The sequence below is a fragment of the Protopterus annectens genome, chromosome 17.part0, assembly GCF_019279795.1.
Source record: "Protopterus annectens isolate FY-2018-M chromosome 17.part0, PAN1.0, whole genome shotgun sequence".
Lineage (NCBI taxonomy): Eukaryota > Metazoa > Chordata > Ceratodontiformes > Protopteridae > Protopterus > Protopterus annectens.
The window spans coordinates 649,550,320-649,563,390 of record NC_056751.1 but is presented as its reverse complement, the minus strand read 5'-3'; the positions used below and the strand labels follow the sequence as shown (position 1 = coordinate 649,563,390).

The 13,071-nt window shown below is 39.6% G+C and overlaps 1 protein-coding gene across 1 annotated transcript in view; it reads left to right on the top strand.

Annotated features, from left to right (window-relative positions):
• PPFIBP2 (PPFIA binding protein 2) overlaps positions 1-13,071 on the top strand; it is a gene marked incomplete in the record, with an annotated part of 2,221,164 nt that overhangs the window by 531,958 nt on the left and 1,676,135 nt on the right. Inside the window, 1 exon segment of the mRNA XM_044058974.1 lies at positions 7,717-7,783.

The following is a 13,071-nucleotide window of genomic DNA, read 5'->3' as shown; positions in this document are numbered from 1 at the left end:
ACCACAATCAACAGAATGTACTGGAGGAACAGGTTAATAACCCAGAGACTGCCCATGGTATGGAATAGACTTCCCATACATGTCAAGCAAAGCACCTCACCGACCCTCTTCAAGAGAAATCTTGATGAGTGGATGGGAAATAGAAAATTCACCCCGGGGATACCTCCAGTGGCTCTACTCAACAGAGACACTGGGAACTAAGGTCAGGTGGCATGATGCCAGGTTAGTCCTATGGCTAGGCTTGTAAAGGCCCCAGGGCCATCAGCCTAGCACACACCTATGAACCTGTGTAACTGTTGTGTGTGTGTCTGTGGGGTACTCCAGGTGAAATTGGTGTGTGAGTGTCTGTATTAGCTCTACATCTTGATATGTCAGACAGGTATTAATCACGCATGGTAGAGGTGGCATTTCATCATTGCCATCCCTGACCATGAGAACTGGCTCTGCCAGGAGTTGCACCTTCACCCCTAGTACCAATATAATCACAGCCCACTGCAGCTGCTCTCCTCAGTACAGATATGCTCATGTCATTGGCGCTATGGTGCACCTGCTCATATGTCCTGCTGTGGCCACCCACAGCATTAACATTGTTGACAATCTGCACCAAATATTAATTCTGCATGAGATATCTCCCCATCACCTTTCAAGCAGGAAGGCACCATGTTGCCTAAAAGCATCAACGATAACCTAGTTTTCAGCATCAGTGATAACCTGGTTTTCAGCTTTAGTGAAGGGTGGTTTTCAAGGATTGAGATGCCTTGGTGGCATAGTCCTTATGTGTCCTGAAAGACAACAGAAGGATAATACATATAAGTACCACATAACTACAAAATAACTGTTCCCAGATAAAACAGAAATGGTAGCATCTCAGTATTCTTAAAGAAACATAAAACAGTCTAGAGATTTGAAATATGAACAACAGGCTTGAATAGAAAAAGAAGAGTAAGAATAGCAACATATCCTTGTTTGTGCCATAACAGAAATGCAGTTTTTCTCACCCCTCCCCAAAGGAACAAGCAAATGACACATTTTGCTAACGAACCACCTTTGATGTGCTAAAATTGCTATCAAATGAACTATCCCTGAAACATGTCTACAGATTTATCACAGAAAATTCTATTTTAAGGTATTTCCAATCATGTATACCTGTGAAATGCCTTGACAAGCATGCCCATGGAATAAGTATACTGCTGATTAATACATACAGATAACATTGCAAAAGCCATTGCTTCAGATTTTTCTTAATTACATTCCAGCATAAGCAAGCATACCTCCGCAAGTTCAGTAATCCTCTGTGCAGATATATCCTAAATTAATAGGCTCTGTTCTATATTCTCAACATGAACAAGTCTCCTCAACTTCAGTTTTCCTAGATACATGTTTGCCTTTTCATATGGTGTAGATTCAGGGCTATTAGCACAGTGAAGATGCTAATTAGCTGTGAACTCATTCGAATTACTGAATCCCAAATACTTGGCTGCATGTAGAAAATGAAAACATTGTGCAGGCACTCCCTCAGTGTTTGGTTTTAATGGATTGCAACTGTGAATGATTACTAGTTGGGAGAAAGAAAACACAGCAATGCAGGTAGCCCTACCTCAAGTGGGTGTGTCAGGTTAGACCTACAAAGTGTTAGATGTAAGGTTGGAAATGTAACTAAGCAGCACACAATTTACAGGTTCTAGTCTATAACATCCAACCTTCCCTTCATTTGTTGTCAACTGCATATGATATGATTTCCATTTAATATCCTCACACATTTTAAGGACAATGATATAGAATGGGTTACAGACTGCATGTTTCAGATTACTGGTCAGATAAGAGAAGAATGACCAACAAATGCAGAGAAGTAAGACAGAGATGTATATTTGCAACCACTAGTCATAACTAGTTATGTGATCACTTAGTGCACTACATACAAAAATGATAAATGCACAAAGGACAGTTGTATGGTTTCATATTACTGTAGATGATGTTTCAGGAGGTTGTATGCAGAATGATTTTCAATCCTTGCTGCAGAGATGTTTGTGTGGAAAAGAGGGATAAGGCACCCTTCCTGTGTTCTAAAGGTTCATTGGAGTAAGAGTTCAAATCTAGACCTATGTAGACATATCTCACATGTACCACTTTTCTAGTGTGTATGTCATAGATTATTTTCCTCATTTCAACCACTTGTCCTTTTTTCCTTTTTTTTTTCCTTTTCTTTCTTGCTTTTTTTGGTGGGGGGCAGTGTTTGCACTTGACAAGCATGCAGAGCTTAGCACAATCATGGGAAATTTAGGAAATGAATGTCAGGTTTGGCTGTGCTATTCTTATTTGCACGAAGCACATTAGTGCGCAAACTGGACAACTGGTCCACCCAGGAAGCAGCCAGAGCACCTGCAGGCAGGACCCAGACAGCCAAAAATAGAAACTGGTTACATTCAATTAATTCTGTTGGGCAGTGCTCAAACATGCTAAGCAGCATTCATTGGTGGTTAACACAGAATTATTAAGAATGATTAGTAAATTAGGAAACGTCATGTAATTAGTCATGTGGCAGTAGGTGTGAATGTAGGGCTAGAGTACAGATGGCCAGGGTTCTAGTAGAGGGTGTGCAACATTTTTTCTTACTGTTGTGACAGTGCAATTTATAGCAATCAACTGAAAAATAAACAAGCCTTATTTCAACATTACTGTGACAACAGCTTTAAGAGTAGGGCTGCCATACACATGGGCCTGGGTTCTAATACAAGATATTCTATACACTTTTGCTGTTTTTTCACTTCCCATTGTATTCACTCTCACTTGTAACACTTAGGTAATGGAGCCTGTGATGAAGTGAGGTATTGCCAACTATGACAGGAGAAGTAGGGCAGTGTATGCATAACATTTACCAGTACAGCTTACTGGAGTTTTGTAAAGAATTATACATCATTTGTATAAAAAACTGATTTGTACAGATGCTTGTGTTGAAATGTATTTGTAAAATTTCTTGTGTTAAAAATGTATCAACAGTGTATCCTGCTGGAAAGAAAAAAATATATACATTTATATCAAGCTGTACTGTTGTAACTGAGGAAATGTTTGTATATATGTTAACAGAAGATACTGGAAGAGAAAATGTTAAGTTCAGCTCCAGCCAACTTTGAAAAATAAAGAAACAAAAATTGCAAGTAGAGGCACTAAAGGTCCATGTAAGCAAAACCTTACAAAAGAACAATGAAAAAGACTTCACAGACCACCAGACATCAAAATCTAATAATGTAAGTCATAGTTCTATGCCTCCTAAGAACAGGTTTTAAATGTACCACTCCATTGAGTCCTGGACTTCTGTCAGCTCCTAGCCTTACAATCCATTGTACCTGACAGTATTCAGTCTAATTGACAATATCCCTGTCTCTGGTGTTCACCTTAACCAGTTGTAAGACCATGAAAGTAAAGTGATGTCCTGGATGTTCTTTAATATGTTGAAAGAGAGCATTATGTGTATTGCTCAAACGTATGGCTGATAGATGTTTCATGATCCTAACCTTAGGTTTACAGTTGGTTTTCCCGACATAAAATGATGTGCAGCACAGGCACCTAGCCAGATACACAACATTCATTGAATTACAATTTGCCAACAGATTAGGTTTAAATACCCTATTGTCAATAGAATGTATAAATTCTTGAATTCCAGATATTAAAGGGCATGCTTTACAGTGCTGACAGGGATAAGTACCTATTTTTCCTGGTTGCTGTTCAAGTACCTTCTTCTTATCATAGTTCTTGTCACACAGGATCTGTTTACGATTCCTGTTTTTCTTAAAAATAAAATTTGGTGATGCTCCCACTATTTCTTTTAAAGTATCATCTGTTTGTAAAATTTTCCAGTTACCCTGTATTACATCACAAACCCCTTTTATATCCTTACTATACTTAATATACACATTTAGTTTACTTCTAGGCTGAGCCCTCTTCACTAAGTTACTTGTCCTATATTCAATACCTTTCTTAGAGAACCATGGTGCTGCCACTGTATCTCTGCTCTGTACAGCATTAAAACATGCCTTTCTACTTCCTTAGTGCAGTACTCCCTCTCAACAAATCTGGCAGTCAAAGCTTCTAATTCTTGATTCATATCATCCTCATTCATACAAAGCCATGAGGCTCTGACAGCCTGCCCTTTGATAACATTATGAAAAATGTAATTGGGGTACATACTATCATTAGCGAGTAGGCCATTCCTCCAGCATGGTTTTCTAAAAATCTCAGTGTTAAAATGATTTAACTCATCCCTTTGTAACAAAACATCCAAAAAATCAATTCAATTATAGGAGTACTGCATAGTAAAATGCAAAAAAAATTAGTAGTGGATTCTAAATAAGATATAAAATTATGGAAAGCTTCAACACTGCCTACCCATAACAGGAAGACATCATCCACAAAGCAGGTATAGATTAAGAGTGAATGTTTCCATTCATGATCTTTTTTGAACAAAAACTCATTTTCCCACTGGGCAAGCACCAGGTTCACGTATGAATGGCACAGGGGGTGCCAATGGCAATCCCATATCTCTGTCAGTAATGTTGCTGTTCAAACAAAAAGATATTTTCAAGTACTAATTGCAGTACGCATACTACCTGTGTCATTCTTTTCTTATCCAAAGTGCCATTAAGCCTTAAAAGCTATTTCACTTCCTGTATTCCATAACCATTGGGAATAACCATAAATACATTTTTATTTCTAAAGTAACCAACATTGGAGGGTATCAAAATTTTTGCCTGATAAAATCTCATACAGGGTAGTTAGAAAGTGTGCATTGTCCTTCAAAATTCTAGGAATGGTGGAAACAACAGATTTCAACTGATGTTCTACCCATATAGAACAATACTCAGTGACCCAACCCCATACAGAAGCTATTGCTCTAAGGGGTGGGTCTTGTCGATCCTTATGTATTTTTGGTAGTGCTTTAAAAATGGGTACTATTGTATGTTCTACCTTAATGAAATTCAAAATTTCATCTTTTAAAATGTCATTCGCTCATAATTCTGATATAACATCATTAACATGTGCTATAATATCTTTCACATATTCACAGTAACGCATTCATAAGTAGCATCATGTCCCAATAAAGACTTAATTCTGTTAATGTATATGTCCCTACCCATCAGGACAATGGCCCCACCCCTGTCTGCTGGCCGTATAACAATATTAACATTTTCATTTAAAGTTTTTAATGCTATCCTTTCTTCAGTTGACAAATTATGAAGAATCTTAAAAATCATTACTGCTATGCAGACATTTTAACTCATCTTCACAAGTCTTTACAAACATTTCTACAACTTAATGACTGGATGGAACATATAAACTGGGTTTACATAAAGAACAATTACTGAAATCTGAGTGGTCAGAAATACCAAACAACCTTCTTAACTGCAAATTTCTACCAAATTGTTTAAGGTCCAAAACAACATCAGTGTGGTTATGTCTCTCTGCTTGTACAAAATTTAGACCTTTATTCAAAACATGGAGCTGTATATCAGATAGAACAGTACTGGATAAAGTATAGACAAAGGTTAGCAATACCTGAAGTCATATGGATATCTTTCTCCATTTTTGCTCCCTGCTCCCCAACCGTTGTGATGTGGTTCTGTAATCCACCACTGAAATTATATTTTTTAATACTAGTTGAAGCTGAAGTCTCAGAGCACTCTGTCTTTAGAATCTGACAAAGAAGGACCTCTAACCTACTTCAACTTACCTTGCTCTAGTAAGTTACCAGAGAATAATAATTATTTAGGTCAGTCAAGAAAATCTAGTGAGATTAACTAAGTACTATTTTTTTGAATCTGTATGTAAATCTTTTTGTCTCTGTTATTTTAATATTCCCTGTGATTGAAACTCTTGCTTTTATTGTAAATAGATATTCTGTATTGTCATGTTCTTTTATTATTTATTATTAAATATATTTAAACTTTTCATTGTGACTGATCATTTAGAGAATAAGTTAACCTCTGAGAGTACTATATCTATTTGGTGACTTTGTGGCCACTCCTGAAACCCTTACTGCATTGGTCAAAACACTACTATTTGTACTAATATTAATTTCACTCAGTGTAATTGGGTACCCTTGTAACAAACTTAGAGTAGCTGGCTTTGGAGTGTCTTGTGTCAGTAACTACTTTATAGTCTGGGCAGAAGGATGGATAGCTAGTAAATCTGTGCCAGCCTTTACCAGGTGTGTGTGTGTGTGTGTGTGTGTGTGTGTGTGTGTGTGTGTGTGTGTGTGTGTGTGTGTGTGTGTGCATGTGTGTGTGAAAATCAAATCTCAAAGAGTGTGTGTGTCAGCTGCTTGGATCAGGGACACAAAGTACTGGTTGCATACAGAGGGTGCTGAAGGACTTGGCTTGGACACTCGGCTGAGGACTCAAATATTTAGCTGTGCCAGTGGGGGATCTTACTGGGGACTTGGAGGGAGACAGAGAGAGAGAGAGAAATCCAGACACCAGACTGTGTGTGCCCTGTGTGCTTTTAATGGAAATTGTGCTTGATGCAGTGAGCTGCATTTAGAAATACTGTATGTATCGATTTTTATTCCAAGTGAATGTCCCTCTCCAGTGTTAGTAGTGAGTATTCAGGCTCCCTGATTACTGGCCCAGAGATGGGCTGTCACAGAGATGATATGAATTATATGTATGAGAGATGAGACACCGTTATTGTGTTTTCAGATGTAGGACTGAGTGGATATTGTGTACTATAGTTCTGTAAGTATAATTCTGCTATCTGAACTTGCATGGGCTTCACATTTGCCTAAGACACATACACAACTGGATCTATATCCAATAACCTTGTCAAGTCACATACATATATGTGTAACAACTCATTCTGTCACCTGTATTTAGGTGTGATTCCTGATTATGTCTGAGTAGCACTTCTTCTGTGACAAAGATGGAAAATCAACACTGTGGACGAAAATGTTTTGTCCCTTATACCTAACTTTGAATACCACAGTATAAAAATCAATATTCACAATGTATAAAGGCAAAAACAAATGTGTCAGGTCATTACATTTATGCCTCCTGTGCATGTCTGCAAACCTTTTTCACCTAACAGTTGCCTTCCAGTTTCCAATATATGTATTTCCAGGCTACATCAGTAGACACCCCTTAAACTAAGGCCAAGTGTCAGATTAACCTTCCAGTTGTAATTATATAGTTCCTCACTGCTTGGAGCTGCTGCTCTCCACTTATCCTGCAAATGTGTCACTCGGGTTTGCACACTACCAGCAAATGATATAACTGGAATTGGCAGGAAACCATCAGTCTCCATTATTCTAGTTCTGCTGGTAGATATGGCTGGCATTAGTTGGGAAGGTGCCAGGTTTAGGGCACAAATGTATGGTGTCTAGGAGTACTAGATAGTTATTGGACTCCTGTTAAAGCCCCACAGCCAAAGACTTCTGCAGGTCGGGTGTTCTGGCTCCCAGTAGAAGTCTGAGGCATGGAATAGATTGGCCCAGACTGTATCCAGTGCCACTGGTATCCCACACACTGGAGAGCAATGTAGGCATCATTTTAATGACCTACACAAGAGAAAAAGGGATACTGTTGGTTGGAAGAATTTATGACTGCGGATATCCCACAGTTGTGTTAGTATTAAATAAAGAGAGTTTATTTTTAAGACTTAGAAAGCTGAATAAAGGTAAGACTGGTATGCATTATGCTTTTCTGTTCTTTTCTTTTCTTTCCACAGCTGCCATGGAATGTGAGTTCAATGTCCAGGCCCATATTGCAAATTACGAGACTGAGGGAAGCAAGTGGTATGTATGCAGCAGAAGAGATGTGTTATTGTATCATTAAAAGTTAAAGATAGCTTTTGTGCTATTTTATAGAGTTGTATCAAATTGAGCACGGATATCCCAACTGTAAAATTAAGTATGCATGCAACAGTCCATAGTAAAAACCAATTGTAATAGTCCAATATTAGACTGCAGTTAGAGGCTGTGGGCTCAAATACCACAATTCACAACTATACAATACTGTTATTTCTTCAGTAATATTTACATTAAATTAAAAACTCTATACCAGTGGCACAAATGTCTTGCTGTAAACTGTAATATGTATACATGGAACATGCGTATGTGCAAAATATGCACATTTCAAGGATTACTCTCAGAAATCTGTACTATAGTGTGTATCTGTTAGGAGGTATACTTAAATGTAATACCTAAGATAAAAAAAGTTGTATAATTGTATTATTACATTGTATATCACATATGATGGTACTAATTTAATGACTTTTGTTCTCTCACCCTACCATTTACCTCTCTTTTTTTATTTTCTATTATGTGAGGTCAAAGTGTCTCTATGTCATCCATGTGTACCACATCACTAAATGTTCCATAGCACAATAAGGTAGGCCAGCCTCAGTGGACCAGACTGTCCCCACTCCACCGACTTTAGCATTGATGCCGAGCACACCTGAGAGCCAAACTGGCAGCACTGCCTCTGCTGCCCCTGCACTACCTGTGCCCTCAGTTAGTCCTGCCCTGAAGTCTGGAGCAGGGGAACCCTTTGGGAGCAGTGGCAGATAAAGTGATTTCACCACCCACAGTGAGTTGCCAAGGATGGTGCATAGGATTGTGCACATCTATGCCAGATGGAGAGGCTGCTCTCCCTCATGTCCCATAGAAGGAGGAGGAGGAGAAGATGTCAAGCACTCCATCCACCAGTGGAGTAAAGTGACAGTGATGACATTCCATTGGGTGAGAACCACTGTCTCCAAGTTTGATGGGCGAAGACCTGGCTTGCCCCCTCCCTCACCCCAACCTTTTGTGTCCATCATCATCCCAGTCTGTTGTCTTGCTTGTCTTCTATGTTTGCAATTGTTTCCTCACCTACCAAACTTACCTGAATCAGAGATATCTACGTCCCTTCCCCCAAAATTCCTCTGTTACTGAAATACAAAAGAATGGGCACCTGTCCCACACATACAAAAAAAAAAAATCATCCCATACATAGCTCTCCATTTCTCACACATGTCTTCTTGACACACATGATTTGGTCCAACTGGCTATACAGCACGATCGCATTGTGGTCACCCCTTTTTGTGGAGGTGACAGCCCAAATTCAGTTAATATTCTGCACATCTTTTCAGTTTACACTGTTAAAGAAATGGATAGGCTTGGTTCTTTCTTACCGTCCTCACACATAAACTGTACTGCTTTCCCTTTGTTCTTCCCTCCACTTACTCCCCATTTCACCACTTTCTGGTCTACCCCATTTTAACATCTTTAATTTAGTCAAAACATAGAATCGCACACAACTCACATAAGTAGCAGAAAGAAGCAGTAGATCCCTTCACATTTTGAGCTCCATGTTTGCGTGGAGGTATGCATCATGCAGCAATGTGCAGTGACAGTGAGCAGCAGCAAAATGTTGCTGTTACCTCCTTGCAATACCACTTAACCCACTGTGCTATGCCCACACACAGCAACACATGTACTATAAAGAATTCATGTCATTGCATTATCAATGTTTGTGTATAAGTAATTAAAAGCATTATATACAACTGGATTCAAAACTAGTATTGTCTGGGTTCAAAAAGAAATGTCTCAATGCATTTATACCTGCTTCCACAACGTCAGTTAAGTAGCAGGTGTGCTTCATAGACTCAGAGCTAACTCTTAGCCTTTAGCAATGGAGCTCACATTTGTGCACTGCGTAGCTAAATCCAAACATGAATAGTATTGGAAGCGTTTATCTTGCATATGCAAACACTTTGTAAACTATCACGCAAACTTGCTGCTCCCCATGCTATGGAAAAGTAAATGTTATTATGTATTACTCCTATTTACTGTCCATTTCCTGTCTCTGTCTATGACACGAAATTACATATGGATACGTAACAAACTGAAGACCCTATCTAACAATATGTCAATCCTGGTGTCTAAGCACTTTTTCCAAACATATATCACCTACACAGCAGACATTAATATTAAATATTGTGTGATATGCAATGCATATCAATCTGGTAACATGCAGAACTATAGCTATTGAATCATAAGCCTAAAAGCCTCATCTGCAAGGCTAGGGAAGGAATCAGGATGGACCTTATCCACAGGGCCATAGGTGACCTTCAATACACTTGACCTGACCCATTTTAGTTTTGTCAAGAGTAAATATTGCTTATTAAATCTAGTGGACTTCTTTGATACTGACCCCAAAAACCTGGATGAGGGATAACAGGACATACTGCCTATGATAAGTTATCCAAGGCCTTTAACACTATTCCCCATTCATGTATCATAGAGAAGTTTCCCATCTGAAAATCAACCTATATATTACTATATTGATAGCCTGTCTCACTGACAGAACACACACTGCCGAAGGTGGGGACTGCACCTCCATCACTAGACCACTTACCAGTGGAATACCACAAGGACCTGTGTTGGGGCCTCAACTGTTTGGAAACTATTTCTCTGAAGCCCAGGGAAAGGTAGATGGCTTATGGTTTTTCAGATTTGCAGATGACTGTTAATTGGATGCAGTCATTTAGAGTCCCTCAATGATGGTGACATATTACAGAAGGAGCTGGCACAGACAAATGATTGGTGCAAACCTCACAGACTGAACCTTAAAGAAACACTGGCTCATTGTCCCTATTGACAATGAAGTAGCCCTGCTAATTATGATATACGTAGCACCCCTCTAAGCTCAAACACAGTGTTGCAAGACTTGAGAACACATGTTGATAGCAGTCTACACTTCAGTCACTATGTGTCCATAGTGGTTAGACAGACTTTCTACATCATGCACCTCTTAAAGAAGCCTATCACATCCAACACCAGTGAGGTCATAGCTCTGCTGAGTACAATGCTCCCTTCTATGTGTACCTCAACACACATGCAGCAACTGGAGAAAGCACAGAGGTTTGTGACTGGGGAATCTAGGGCCTCCAAAACATGACATATGTGGAAAGACTGAAAGTTCTGTCACTGTACTCATTATCATGAAGGCTGCTGAGAGGTGACCTATGCCTGCCCTAGAGAGTAGTCTCAGACCCTGCCTTACTGGAAATGTTGTACATCTGCAAATCAAATGAGACAAAATTCATTTGCTCCAGGGATCTCAACCTAGCCTGTGACATACACAGAGCATGCTGGGGAGACAGATATGTCTCCCAGTGATTGACAATCTTCTGTAATAGGCTCCCACTGTGTGTGAAGCAGTGCTCCTCAATGAACCTATTCAAGAGTAACCTTGACAACTGGCTGGGTGATTGTAAATTTTCCCTTGACATGGCACATATGTTCCTCATGGACAGGGCCAGTTGGTGCTACTCACAAAATCACTCTGCTAACAACAACCATCTAGCTGTGTTCAATAGGTGTACTTGTGTTTTTACACAGCTAGGCTTGTAAATGCCCTAGGGCCATTAGGCTAGTGACCGCCTATGAACCTATGATGCTATGAACCTATGCAGACCTCACAATATCTTCTATCCAACATGGCCTGATGGTGTCATTTACTATAAGTTGACCTACAGTCTATTGGAAGTCAGACTTGTGCTGTGGCACATCCTTAATATACTTAATTCTGTATTCTGTGCATTTACACAGGTAGGAGTTCTGTTCTCACTGCAGTCAACAGGGTGTTTGTGTGTGTGTTTGTGTGTGTGTGTGTCTAGACAGAAGAGCAAAAGTGTGCATCCTACAGTTACTGCTCCATTGCCATGGATTGAAAGTATTTTGCTACTTGCTCATGCCTACACATCCATTTCATGCAGGCCTCCCAACATCTTCTCTCCAACATGGCTTGCTGATGTCATCCACTATAAGTTGACCTGCAGTCATGTAAAAGTCAGATTTGTGCCATGGTGCTTGCATAACATACTGAGTTCTGTAGTTTTTGTACTTAGATAGGTAGGATTACACACAGCCTTTTACATCAGCATGTGGGACACCATTATTACCATATTCTACTCCGCAGACACTGGTGATGTCATCAGCTATAAAGTGTTGTTTGAGACACTCCAAGTAAGACTTGTGCCATGGTGCTTGCATAAAGTACTGAGTTTTGTAGTCTGTGCACTTAGATAGGGGTTCTATTTTCAGTGCAGTCAACTGGGTATATGTGTTTGTGTTTTGCTTGACACTACACAGAGCCTTTTACACCAACATGTGGGACATTGTTATTACCATATACTCCTCAACATACTCTACTGATGTCATCAGCTATAAAGTGTTGTCTGACATACCCCAAGTCAAACTTGTGCCATGGCACTTGCATAAAGTACTAAGTTCTGTAGTCTGTGTACTTAGGTAGAGGTTCTATTCTCACTGCAGTCAACTGTGTGTGTGTGTGTGTGTGTGTGTGTGTGTGTGTGTGTGTGTGTGTGTGTGTGTGTGTTTGTGCACTTGCTTGACATTACACAAAGCCTTTTACATCAGCATGTGAGACACTGTTATTACCATAGTCTCCTCAACAGACACTGGCCACTGCTATATCTGATTTGTGGATATACACTATTCCCACCAGGGCAGGGTCAGAGACTGGCCTGGTGCCAGGCAGAAGTCACCTCAACATATATGACACAGATTACAGTGGTATGGTTTTCAGTCTAGCCACACACATCATGGGATGGCTTGTAGACCCCATGTTTTCTTGATGAGAAAAGCCTGTGGTCTCTCCAGCTGCTGCATGCATCTGGTGAGATACATGCAAAAACAGAGTGTTCTGCTTTATAAGTGTTCTGATGAGGTTCAACTACGGTGCTGTTATGCAATATTAAGATATGAATATGAGGATGTGACATATGATGTGCATAACATAGGCTTTCAATACTAGTGTGGACACTTGGTGGTCAAAGTTCAGATTGCTATCTATATGTGTTTCCAGTACTTGCATCACTGGTTTTCAGCATAGCAGACTGTTGTCTATGCTATAATTAGCATGGAATTCTTCCTTTCAGAAGGACAACATAAGGACATATTTTTGCATTTATTTCTAGATTGTGTGGCTTTGTCACCAATCATTTGTCTGTATTAGCTTCTCCTGTAGTATGTTATCATCATTGGTGGAGTCAATGATTGCACCCAATATGCAA